General features: G+C 35.5%; 1 protein-coding gene across 4 annotated transcripts in view; it reads right to left on the bottom strand.

Moving 5' to 3' along the window:
• The window catches only part of EPHA7 (EPH receptor A7), a 169,023-nt gene that overhangs the window by 93,216 nt on the left and 61,440 nt on the right, over window positions 1–14,367 (bottom strand). The gene's annotated exons all lie outside the window — the stretch shown is intronic.

Genomic DNA, 14,367 nt, shown 5'->3' with positions numbered 1-14,367 from the left:
AACTTGAAAGAAGACAAAATTTGAATTCAAATTTTCCTCAATAATCCATCCACCCCAATATCACACAAAAAGCCTTCAAATTAAAAGACAATCAAAACAATAAAAACCTAGTTTGCACTATTACCCACAGGCAATTAAAAGGCTCATCACAAATGTTCTAACTTAATTCTATTAAAGTAATATTTCTAAAATTGTTTTAAATAAAAATAAATTTTACACAGCAGCTCTTTCCTCATGGTGAAAACAGAGAAGTCAGAAAATTCATAGGCAAACACAAAACAGGACTTTAGATATCTAAATTTAATACACAGGGCCTGTTTGTGTTTGAAGTGTTATGGGTAAATGTATAAAAATACATCATTGGAGAATTACCTGTTTATACTTCTGCATTGTTAAAGGTTACTGATTAAAATTGAAAACAGGTACGGCAAACACCCAACGCATTTTATCAGGAGACACTGCTCTTTATGTCCCCCGCAGGTTCCAGTTAGTAACTTAATCCCAACCAAACTATAAAGTAAACTCTTCTTGATTTGTCAGATTAGCTGATGCTTGTCCAGAAAAATGGTCTGAAAAAAGAGTCACCAGGCCACTATAATTAAGATCCATTCATCCATTTCATCCCAGGACTGAAGAAAATAATGAAACATCAAAGTAGTCAGACAGCAGCCTAAAGGAGGCCTGTTAGGATCTTTTCAAACATAACACCAGTATTTAACACAGCAAGGTGCACCAGAAGCAACTTACGAATCATGTTAATATCCTAGGTTTGTTGAAATAGCATCACGGCTTTCTGTTCTTTGTTTACGTGATTTTTAAAGATGAAGGAAATGTGACTAAAAATAAAATGTAAAGGCTTATCGTTATCAACATACTGAAAACAGCAAGAATAAAGTTTACAAACTTTGGTGGCTCACCTACTTTTTTATAGGTGAGCACACGATATGAGACATAATTTAAAATATCTGGGAGAAGGAAAAGAAACTAGGAAGAGAAATATAAAAACAAAAAGTGTAACATAAACTATAACTATATATAGAGAGAGTATATATACAGTAACAGATCTAGTCTTCATGATTTGTGTGTAACCATTTGATTTTATAGCAGTATTTTATATTAAGAATGATAATAAATATATGAGAGGAGACATTGCTATAAAGGCATGGTTTACCTTTATAGAATTAACATCTTTCCTTTTATGACCTCTATTTCTGAGATTATCAGGCTCTCAACAATGAAATTTATGTGAGGTTAATTTTGGGTTCTTAGTGATGTCAGGGATGTGTAAAAATAGGATATGTCAAAACAAGGAGAAAACAAGGTTATGATAATGTATTAGAAAAGAACAAAGGCAATAATTTTTTTCCAAACAAAATTCAGAGTCATTCTCTGTCTTAGAGTCTTTACCAGTCTGATAAATGTTGTATGAAATCAGCATAAAAAGTAATCTATTACAATTCAATTCAGCCAACATTGAGCACTTACACTACATATGCCATAGTGTTGTTAGGCTTGGTTTTCAACCATGACAAATATGATTATGACATTTTCCACCCCAAGTTGTCTATCAAAATTGTTTCTCATGGCTCAAAATTGTCAAATCCAAAGGACTTTCTTCTGTCTTCATTCTATTGGCCTCATGTGACTTTTGATTCTATGATCAACTGACTCAGGAAATTTCTCTTCCTTTGGTTACTGTGACAACCCTCCTATCCAGCTGGCCTGGGTACTCCTTTTGGGTCTTCCTCATGTGCTTTTGATATTCGGCCTGCTCTTAATTGTCAGTATTCTCAAAACTTCCCTCTCAAACTTTTAAATTATAGCTCCACCTCCTCTTCCCAAGAAAGGCCATTCATTAACTCACCAACTCTATGTTTACAATTCCCTAATCTCTAACATTTAAGCTCCACCGCCATCCTAATGTCCATTCCCTTAGGAATGCATATGTGCTCACAAAATGTATGAAGTTAAAAAGTACATAGAGTTCTAACTGTCTATATAGACATCTATATATATAAATACATTGATTACACGTGAGATAGCCTGCTGTAACAGGAGCTAAGAGTGTTATGCTTAAGAGAATTAGTAACATTTGAATACACTGTACAACAGTGATATGGCTTAACCAGTATCCTCGCATTTATTATCATATATGATTGCCATTATGAATTCTATGCTCTATGTTCTGCATCTTTCTATATGATGAAGTTAATGATCAAATATTATTGAAAATTGGGACACTAATTATCTGATGTCAACATGCCATGGATAATTAAGAGCTGTGTGCGTTAAAGCTATGCTAATTGTTTTCCACAGATCTCCTTCTGTAGTCCGTGTGTCTTGAGGCAAGCAGCTACAGGTCCGTATGTACATCTCTGCCATGTACTTTGTCACAGAACATACATCATCCACTCTGCCTTCTCCCTGATTAATTTTGTTAGGTTGAAGCAATTATCTCTCCCTTTGTGACTGACCTCTTTGTAAATGGAGTGCAGGAAATTTGGATAATTTTTCCCGGGTTTTTACCTCTTAATTGATCCTTGTTTCTTGCTTACAATAGTTTAAAGGGAACTGAGGTCAAAACACAGTTGGAATTGAAACAAGGAGCAATCAGGCTTTTGCAGTAGTAATCGACAGATCTGAAAAGCAAGATCTTGATAGTGTTCTCTCATTTACCCTATTACTTAGATCAGTTGGTTAAAACTCTTAATGATCCTCTTGGATCAATGTCTCTTCCTTGTAGCTCTAATTTACTGCATTGGTTGATTAGTACAGATGTTTCTGTGGATGGCTCTGCATCATTCCACCAGACTGCTTGTCTGAATCAAATTTGCTTCAATTCATCACCAACGAAGCAAGGAATAAAATAATCAACATTTACTCTCTCCTTACACTGGTACTGAAAACAGAACAACAACTAAATGTTTGTCAGTTTAAAGATTGTCGGCTACCGTTCTCAGAGCTGTGTCCCTCAGCTCATCCAGGGCTTGAAATGCTGTACATGGTTGGGTGCAGCAGTGGGTAGGGAATGGGACTGGGAGGAACCTACATATGTACTTCAAATGTATGGTCCCAGGTCTTCATCATCATCATCATCATCATCATCACCATCATCATCATCTCCATCACCAATTCATATTATGTGTGTTTGTCTATATATGAATAATGTATGAAATTACCATCCACTGGCTTTTCATTCTCTGAAATGCAGCTTATTGATTTGTTGCTTTTAAATGAATTATTTCGGAAACTCCGTCTGACTTCATAACGCTATTCCTTTAATAACACTTAGGGGAAATGGTTACAATAGTTTGCTCTATAAGAACTAAGCAAACAACACACAGATCAAAACCTTTTTGTACTGCGGAACACCACGAAAGAATCAGGTAACCAGTTTCGGTCAACTAAGAATGAAGCAAAAATCACTTCTTGATTCAATACATATTGAAAATCTTTTACAAATGTGTTAGTTTGTATTCTTAGCATAGTCATGTTACCATATTACACATATCGTATTATTTTATTATTAATAATTGTGAAATACCTCCAGAAAAAGACACGGAATTCATATATATTGACCCAGGGTTGTATCCTGAAAAGAATTTGTGTATTTTACTTAAGTCTGTGCTATTAACATGCTTTTTGTATTTTTTCCCCCTAAAAGTAAAGCAGGTGGCCTGGTGAGTCACATTTCAGTTAAAACAGATTTGCTATAGCTCAGTTGAACAAACTTCTTGACTTTAAAAGGGGATATTTCTTTATAAATAATGTTCTAGTGGATGCATTTTCAATTCGCTATAATCTCCACGTGATAAACTGACAGTAGCAAAATGAAGGATGTCCTATTAAGGGCAATACATATAATAAGAATTACTTTACATAATTCCATCATTATGGACTATTCCAGGATAATGATTCTGATGGGAAGTCATATATTTTTTGAAGAGCTTATTTAGAGGACGCTTAAATTTAACAAGTTACAAATTTAAATCTCCAAAATATAGAATTATAAAACTTTTCCACTAGAAAATCCTGAAACAGCACTCATTTCTTAATCATGTAGAAATTGCTGGTTTAAAATTGCCAAAAATACAACGAATTTGCTCAAGCTTGAAAACTCAGAGACAAAACTCATAACTTACTTTGTATTGAATATTTTGCTACTATCAATGCAGCAGCTTCTATAATTTATAAGATAATGAATTGACTCTGTTAAAAAAAACTGTCTTGGATATCAAAAGCAAAATATTACTATTGGTCTTTCTGACACTTACTAATGCATCGCACTAAATAAGTTTAGCACTTTTTTGAAGGGAGAAAAATCATAGAAATGCATTAAATTTCTACAACTTCCACTCCTTACAATAGCCACAAAAGTGTGCATGTCTTCATGCATACGGAAAATAAATACTTTTCTTCAAAATAATAGGATGGAACTAAATTGTCTCAGGAATGGCTATCTGTATGAGTTTTCTCAGGCTGCTATAACAAAGTACCTCACACTGGGTGTCTTAAACAACAGAAATTTACTTTCTCACAGTTCTGGAGGCTGGAAGTCCCAAATTAAGGTCTGGCCATGTTAAGATTCTGATGAGGGCTCTCTTCCTGGCTTAGATGTAGATGGCGGCCTCTTGCTATGTACTCACGTGGCCTTTCCTTGGTGCATGAGCCTCGAGAGACACTAAGCTCTCTGGTACCTGTTTTTATAAGGACACTAATCCTCTAGAATCAGGGCCCCAACTGTATGACCTCATTTAACCTTAATTACCTCCTTATAGTTCCTATCTTCAAATATAGTCACAGTGGGGGTTAGGGTTTCAACATATGGATTTGGGGAGTTGGGGGGGCCACAGACAATTCAGTCCATAACAGTATTACAACTGAGATATTGCACAAATTAATTCTTTCTTCCCAGATACTTAAATATCATTATCCACAAGTAGTAATTCTGTAATCAATGAATCTAAGATTAAGATGTATTAAACTGAAACTATGAGGGACTACTTAAAATAGCTTATACTACGTTTCTCTCAAATGTCTACAAAGAATTCTTCCACTGAACAGTACGCAGATCAACCTGACACTGTAACCCCAACATAAGCATAAGTAGTTCATTACAAATATTTATAAAATCAGAAAAGGGTAGATTTGACAACTCCCAAAGATACTGACGCTACAGGGCATGGAGCTGGGATGAAGATGAAGGTGTAGAGATGAGGACACAGGTTGCTTAGGGGGATTTCTTTACACATCTTTCTTTCTTTCTTTTTTTGAGGAAGAGCAGTGCTGAGCTAACATCTGCTGCCTCTCCTCCTCCTCTTGCTGAAGAAGACTGGCCCTGAGCTAACATCCGTGCCCATCTTTCTCTGTTTTATATGTGGGACGCCTGCCACAGCATGGCTTGATGAGCAGTGCACAGGTCTGCACCCGGGATCCGAACCAGTGAACCCCAGACCACGGAAGAGGAGCATGCAAACTTAACCACTGCGCCACCAGCCCAGCCCGCTTCATATATATTTTAATTGAGAAACATCATGGAACAGCTATGTGCTGTAGTCTTAAGCAGTCAAAACACTATGTAAAGGAAAAAATATTAAAACAATATATGAAAAGCTAGCGTCATGCACTTAAAATAGTAGTCCTAAGCACTAATGAAAAAGATCTCAAATCTTGGTCTCTGTGCTTCTACTATATTCAATGTCATATTAAAAGATAGAAATTGTCTATTTTCAGCAGGCTTTCAAAATATGAAGAATTGTAAAAGTTTTCAAAATTAAAGGTTAATTTGCACTGTAATATTTTATAGTAAGATTACTTCAAGCTTTTGTTCTAAATCTATTTAAATACCAAGTTATACCTGAAAACTCATTTGAAGAATTTGAAGATTTTCAATATATCTATAGTTTCAAGACCAGATCACAAAATTTTTATACTTGAAATCATCTTATGTATTCATTGCATAATGTAAATAAAATTTTATTGAACTTAATTAGACCAATCCTTTATAGTTTAATCCTGATAATCTTAGAAAGTCTCTTTTCACATTACAATATACAAAGAATTGGTGTATTTAATTCAAGAAACTTACTAAGCATGTGACCTGGTCCCAACATGCTACAGAGACTAGAGAATAAGAATAAAGATGCCACTATTTTCTTACAATGTGAAGTCTAACAGGAAAGACAAACGTTTCACAGATAATATGTGAAAAATGTTATAAAAAATGCATGAGATACTTACTGTAAGACCATATCACAGAAAGATGTAATTTTCTCCTAAATATCTCTTGCAAGTTTGGGATGTGGAGAGACTATGAATCTTTACATGTAATGTGGTCAGCACATATTAACTAATCAACAACTACTAGTTGTCAGTATTAATGCCAACACAGTTGCATTTGCCATAATAAAAATTTTATTAAAATAGTATTTCAAAACAATCATCCTTATATATATGTTGTAATACTGATATCCACTAAAGAAAATCTATAAACGTATCTACTTGTATATTTTAAAACTAATGGAATCACAAAAATACTTGAATTTCAATTAGAAAATTAAATTTCACTAACATAGTCTAAAACTCCTACTTGGTAAGCAAAGGATATAAATTCCTAAAATGTCATGCCTCATGGCACGAATCAGCATGACTGAGTCCTGCTCTGCCTTTCAGATCCATTACGTTTATAAAATAATGAGAAACATAACAGAAACACGTATTTTGAACAGTTTACTGCTAAAGGAATCTAATTCAGTTGATTTTTCTGCTGTAGATTTCATAAGTGTGTGGATGTACGTATGTTTTAACAACACGAACCCTATTCCTACAAATGTGTTTGCTGTTGTTGGTGGTGGTTTTGGTGTTTTTTTTGCATTTATATCTTGTTTCACCTCATGGAGATTACTGCATTTAATATTACTTGATATAGTAAATACTCTCAAACGAGAAAATATATTTTCTTAACATTATGCTCCCTTAAAATATAAATCAAGTTTATAAATTCCTAAGAAATATCAAAATATGTAAACTTAGATGGAATTAATTTATTTTACTTAAAGGACACCTGACTTGATGGCCTCCCATTTTAAATCATTGAAAAGAGATGATCTGAGTTAATTTATGAGAAAAAGTCACAGCTGAGTCACATTAATAAAAGTGAGTGAACATAGTTCTGACAAATACAGGAAATGAATCTTGGTATTGTCCTTTTTTTGTATAATTTTGCTTATGTATAATGTTATATAACTTTATGGTTATATTTCATTTGGAACACTATATAAACATACAGCTAAGTAAAGGGAATACTGAAGGAAATATTAATTTTGACAGAGAAATAAGATCTGGGCATTTGAAAACATAAGGGAAATTAGTCAAATTAAGATATGCAGTACTTTTAAAGTTTCTTGAAGAAGGGCAATAAAATCATACCCAGAAGGCAAATACTATAGTTACCAATGTTCTCTCTCTCAGAGATTCTATTTGTTATTAATATCATCAAGTAATAACACTTCTTAGTAGGTCCCCTTTTCATTGAACAGTAATTTATTACCAGGCCATTGAACCAATCTGCAAATACTCTGTAAAGAATCGTATAGCTAAATTCTTTAAGATAGCAGTCCATAAGATTCCATAATGCTTAATAAGTCTGAGGTAAGCAGTGTACTTGATTGCAATAATCTGGGTTACTCTTGTATGATTTACTCTGTGACCTTTGGAAAGTGATATATTCGAAGCTTCAACTTTTTACCTGTAAATGGTATTAATACTTGTCTTACCAATGACACAAATTTACTTCAAATTTTAATGATACAATGTGTATGTAAGTGCTATATAAATCATTCATTCATATACAACAAAATTGATGGTGAAAGAAAGAAAATAGTTCCTTTTGATAGAGACTCTAAGATATCTTTGAAGAGAATTAAGATGTTTCCACATTATGATGGCAGATTTGCTGATTCTTTTCCTATTTTCAGAAAATGTCTTCTGCATACTTTTATTCACAGGAAGCAAGGCTAAGCAAGATATATATATATATATATATATTTTTTTTTTTAGCAAACTAATATATTTAATACAGCAAATGCTCTGTTTACAAGTTTAAAACTTAACCCAAGATCAGTCTTATCACTCGCCTGCTCAAAAACATGCAGGTTTCCCCACTTTCTATCAGTCTTCCTACAAATAAACTTTCTCATTAGGCCTTCCCACAAATCTTTATTCATCCAGTTTACACCACTATTCTCTAAACACACTCTGAGTCTTGCTTCTCATCCTTTTGCATGAGCGAAGTATTGGTAACGGGTGTTCTGACAGACTGCCCACATCCCCTGAGTGAAGGACTGAAGAACTTACTTGTCCAGCTACTGAGACGGCTGCCAGAAGGCAGACCTCAGTTCCCTGCTCCTCTTTAGAATTTCCTTGTCTGAAAATGACACCTTGCTTCGGCCAATGACCGGACAACACAGAGGCATAAAAGCCTGCTACTCTCTCTTCACCTCCGGACAAACTGAATGCCCCTCACTGGTGGAGAGCTCCCTGTGGGGTTGGCTGGAGATTCCAGTGAGACTGCATCATTGCTCAGCTTCCCCTCTGCTCGGTCCTGCTCCCTTCCCCTCTCTGCCAATGGCGCTGACCCCAGTGCATGCCCTAACACAGCCCCTGCGCACTAACCTCCATCTACGTGGGGTCTGCTTCCCCGGGAGACCAATTTGGGAACTATATCTTGCTTTAAGAGGCTACAATTTTCATCCCTAATTCCTTCCCAATGCTTTGTAGAGAATGAGAACAGTTACAATCCCATTAAAAATCACAGAACCTGTATGCACATTAATCTGCTGTCAATAATTTGCAATCAACAGTGAACTGCTCAATGGTATCGTTTGTATAGGGTTTTGACTTTGTCCATTTAATGATGGACGTAAATGAGCTCTTAGAAGTCTGCTGTCCTATGTGGAAGCAACCTAAGTGTCCAGCAACAGACGAATGGATAAAGAAGATGTGGTACATATATACAATGGAATATTACTCAGCTGCAAAACAGAACAAAATCATTCCATTTGCAATAACATGGATGGACCTTGAGAGAATTATGTTAAGTGAAATAAGCCAGTTAGAGAAAGATAATCTGTGTATGACTCCACTCATATGAGGAATTTAAAATTATGGACTAAGAACAGTTTAGTGGCTACCAGGGGAAAGGTGGGGTGGGGGATGGGCACAAAGGGTGAAGTGGTGCACCTACAACATGACTGACAAACATTAATGTACAATTGAAATTTCACAAGATTGTAACCTATCAATAACTCAATAAAAAAAAAAAAAAAGAAGTCTGCTGTCCTAAACCTTTCCATTACTTAGGAAGACTAAATGAGTCCAAAGAAGTTAATGACTCAATTTTGACACTCTGCTTCGTGTACATTTTACATTTAAAAAATACCAGAAACATAGTAAGTGTTCAATAACCAGTAATGCTTATCATCACTGCCATTATTATAATTGTTGTAGTACCCTAACAGTCTTACACTCTTTTTTTAAATTCTAATAAATGTAACTGGTATTAAGCTAAAAGCTCATTTTTTTGGGTTTTCTTTTTTTTTTTTTTGGTGAAGAAGATTGTCCCTGAGCTAACATCTGTGCCAATCTTCCTCTATTTTGTATGTGGGATGCCACCACAGCATGGCTTGATGAACAGTATGTAGGTCCATGCCCAGGATCTGAACCCTCAAACCCCGGGCCTCCAAAGCAGAGCATGTGACCGTAACCACTATGCCACCAGGCCAGCTCCTAAAAGATTATTTTTTATAATATGAGGAGCCAAGCAGCATGATACTATTTCAAGAGAAAATGCAGGTTCAAAGAGGTGAAAGAAGTTGTCTAAAATTAAGTAATTAAGTCATCTAACATCAAATCCTGGTGGTCTAGTAGTTAAGATTCGGTGCTCTCACTGCTGCTGCCCAGGTTGGTTTCCTGGTCATGGAACCACACCACCCATCTGTCTCTTGTCATCCTGTGGAGGCTAGGTGTTGCTGTGATGCTGAAATATGTCACCAGTATTTCAAACACAGCAGGGTCACCCATGGTGGATAGGTTTCAGTGGAGCTTCCAGACTAAGACAGACCAGGAAAAAGGACATGGCCACCCACTTCCAAAAAAACTAGCCATGAAAACCCTATGAATGGCAGTGTAGTATCGTCTGATACAGCACTGGAAGGGGTGCAAAAAAGACCGAGTAGGGTTCTGCTCTGCTGTCCACAGGGTCCATAGGAGTCAGAATTTACTCTATAGCACCAACAAAAAAATATCACATCTTAAGCTTTTTCCATTAATGTCTCAATGTTTTCATTCTTGTATAATCATTTAACTTTTCTTCTGAATGACTAGTTTCCTCATTGGAATTAATTACACAATATTTGTTGTACAGTCAGTACGCAGAAAGAACTGCCTTAGATGGTAGGGACACAAACCAACATAACATGATTACTGACCCGAAGAATAATTGCTAAGTCCCTGAAGTCTCTTTGAGGGAAAGATCAAATATTATAATTTTGTGTTGTCTTTCCTAACAAAGCTAAAAATTGTTTAACTGTTTAAATGATCCAACAGTGAATGAAGGTATTACAGAAAGAGAGAGTAATTTTAGGGTGACCTGTTTTATCAACTCTCACACCTTTGTAGACCATTTTTGTGTTAACGTACCTGGTCTGTGGAAGGAATGTAGTGCCAATTACAATGTTTTAATTGGGGGAGGTCCTCTTGAGGGGCCTAGAGTGTGACCTACGAGTCCTCCTTCTGGCAAAATCGCATCTGCTCTGAAGTTCTAGATTGACTGGAATTTTTCTCTGAGGACTCCCCTTCCTTCCACAGACAGAATGAATCATTCCTTCTTTAAGGCTTCTGTATTTTGTTCCTAAAGTTCTACAGCATGCATCACATTATATTCAAGTATTCTATTGTTAGTTGTCTAACTAAATGTATATCTGCTACAATACGGGCTCCTCATAAGGAGATGACCCTCTTTACCTTCCCATCTTCAGCATCCTCCACAGTGCTTGACACACACTACCCAATACAGTTGGCTGAATTAATATTAAAAAAGTAGCATTAAAATAGTCACCTCTTAAGAATACGTTTGTAATTATTAAGACCATATTTGTTCAAGAGAGCCTTCCAACATAAGATCCTAATGCCATCAATCAAATTCATATCCTTTCCCCCTTACTTATATATTTCTTAAATATCTCCAATGTACATAAGGTTGATTTGTGGAACTTTCCCCTTAATAGGTAAATATCACTCCCAAGAAAACAAAACAACAACAAAAAGAATATATTTCAGCCAGCTTGTGTAGGTCATATATTCCTGGCAGTAAATACAAAAATTATCTAAATATGAATAGCACATATTAAGCTTTTCTATACACTTCTCATGTTAAAGGTAATTATTGGTTTAAATAAGAACCTCAGCCTTAACATAACTTGTGACCGGATGATAGTCACATTTTACCCGGGCCAACCAAAACTAATTTCTCCCTCCTCTGATGTTACAACACGTAATTGCCGATTTGGAGCCCACATTACTTCCCCCTACAATGCAATAGATAAAGATTTGTGTGTTTTGCCTTGACAGATTCACAAAGAGATATAGAAAAAGAGGACTAATCAGCATTCATTTTGCTTCAGATTGCCATAAAATTTTCATGAAAATACAGAGTTTTTAAGTTTCTCTAATATTGTCTCATTTACCAAGATAATACAGGAAGGAAGATATTATTTTATCCCCATTTTACTCACGTAGAACTTTTGTGATCCACCCAGGAGTACGTACTTCCTAAGCGGCAAAGCAGGGCTGGAGTACAGGTCCTTAAACACCAACCACTTTGCTCTCCCCTGAGCAAAGGACAAGGGGTCCTCAATCTACTTCCATTTCCACAAACAGTGCTATGGGGAGTCTTGAGCTCCACAATCCAAACTTAATAGAAAGGGAACTACAGTGTGCACTCTACCTTTCAAACACTGGCTCTTTTCCATCCTTACTCTCTATTCTTGCTCAGACATATGCAGACTCTCTTAAATCTTTTCACACTAGGCATCAGTGCGTTGCTGATGAGGGCCATAACTGACCAGAGACCCAGAATAACTTCATCATTGAAGTGACTGTGGCATAAACCAGGTGGGAGGCGGTGCTGTTTGGCTAATGGAGAATGAGAATTAGAAGGATCGCTGTAGGTTTCCATGGATAGTCATGATCAAGGACAAAGTTTCAAAACATTCCCCCTTGAGAAAGAGCGAAAACATGGGTGATGGTGGGAGAAGATGGGCATACAAATGCAACAGAACAATATATTTCAATGCATTTCTTTTTGAGAGGAGAAAAAGTTAACAGGGTAAATTCATGTGGGTTTTTAGTATTTGAAATGTAGTAGAGACTAGACAATAGGGAATTAATATTTTAATATAAAAGTGCAAACCTAGGTTGATTATTAACTTTATTATATTTGTTCATTTTAAAAATTTTAATAGCTTTATTGAGGTATATAATTTCCAGACTACAAAATTCACTGATTTTAAGTACATAATTCAATATTTTTTTTAGTATATTTACAGAGTGTGCAACCATCAAATCTAATTTTTGCATATGTAAATTACCTCCCCCTTCAGAAACAAAGCTAGTTTGCTCTTAACCAGAAGACAATCAACGCCCGAAGCCTTTACCTAACTACTGTGAGATACTACTGTGAGATATTTGATGCAGGAATTTATGGAAAATATATGACTTATTTATCCCACGCAGCATTAACTCAAAAAATTAAACAACAGACATTTAAAGAGCAATAAATCAGGTCTCAAAAGCAGCTTTTTTAGCAGACTCTATTCGTGGCATCAGTTTAGCATCTTTAGGTAGTATTCAAAAACAAATTAAAATGTCCCTTCTTTTACTTGATATTAGCAGGAATAAAGCAGTTACTCTAGCTCATTCTATTAATGGTTCCAAAGATAGCTCTAGTGTCACAATCATGAACCTAAAATGTTTCAAACCCGCCCGCTGTAGAGTTATGATGACAAATTTCAATATAAAGCAACACAAGTAAAAATATCTAATGACAACAGCATTTTAAAAGAACAGCAAATAGGGTAAGGGTAAATAAAATGAATCAAACCAACTATCAGTTAAATTAGTTATTTCTTTTGTCCAATTTTTGAAGACTTAAAAGTTTCTATGTTGTTTTACCTCCAGACTTCTGCTTTTACACAGGAGATCTGATTTGCAATAGCCTTTTAAATAAACATCAGAATGAAATCTTTAGAATAAGAACCCACTAATCTGTGCAAAATGGTAAGCATGAGACCATATGCATGGTTTTCCTTCTGCAGATATAATTTAAATAGGTAACATTTTGTTCAATTTGGCGTAGAAATGAAGACTAGATTAGTCTATGTATAGGAATTTGGGATAATACTGGTTTTTGACAGCCAGCCAAAGAGCAAGAAGACCTTGTTATAAGCATGTTATGATGCTCACACAACTCAGTACTCCAGTGCAGGTCCCATTTTATTAATGACGATGACAGAACACTTGGCTATATCAACTACATAGCAGCTTCCTTCAGAGCAAAAATTTTCAAAAGGTTGAGAAAGCCCTCAACTTCTCAAACTTCCTTCAGTAATGAGACTTTTTCTGAAGGTTTAGGAAGTCTCCAGTTTCTGAAACTTCCTTCCCAATTTGTATTTTCCAAAACATACTTACCACAGCAAAGAAGGACTGAGGAGGGCATCTCGAATGCCACTAAGAAAATGAGTGAAAATTCCTCTTAGGCTAAGCTACAAGGTCACAATCATCATTGTTATTATATTTGTTAATTCATTTCTTTTGAAATCCTCATGAGATCCCCCAAGTACTTATTCCAATATTATGGACATTAATATGATCACAAATCTACCATGAACTTAAAATTCCCTCATGCAAATTTTAATGCAGAATTACCATATATTACAAATACCACATTCTATGTGGTGAAAAATTGTTAGCACTATGTGAGACAGTGCAGCCAATTCTTTCATTCTTCCCAATTATGCAGATTTTTCATCATGAGCACATACTACACAACAAGGTAAAAATCCAAGAATTACCCTACATCTTATTTTGTCCAATATTTTCACTCTCCCTCCTCTACATCTTTCAAGAGAGTTGCTTGTGTTAGAGTATTCTTTACCGGTTTACAATTTACCCCTTTTTATGTCTCCTGTTGGATCTCTGGAGGAGATGTTAATGAGTCTAGGAATGGTTGAACAGGCAACAGGAGAAATAACAAAGAAAAGTTAAAAGTGTGAATAATCAACAAGCTGGAATAATCCAGTTCTGCGGACC

The sequence above is a fragment of the Equus quagga genome, chromosome 11 (assembly GCF_021613505.1).
Source record: "Equus quagga isolate Etosha38 chromosome 11, UCLA_HA_Equagga_1.0, whole genome shotgun sequence".
NCBI classification, from domain to species: Eukaryota; Metazoa; Chordata; class Mammalia; order Perissodactyla; family Equidae; genus Equus; species Equus quagga.
This window is presented reverse-complemented; position numbering and strand designations above follow the sequence as displayed.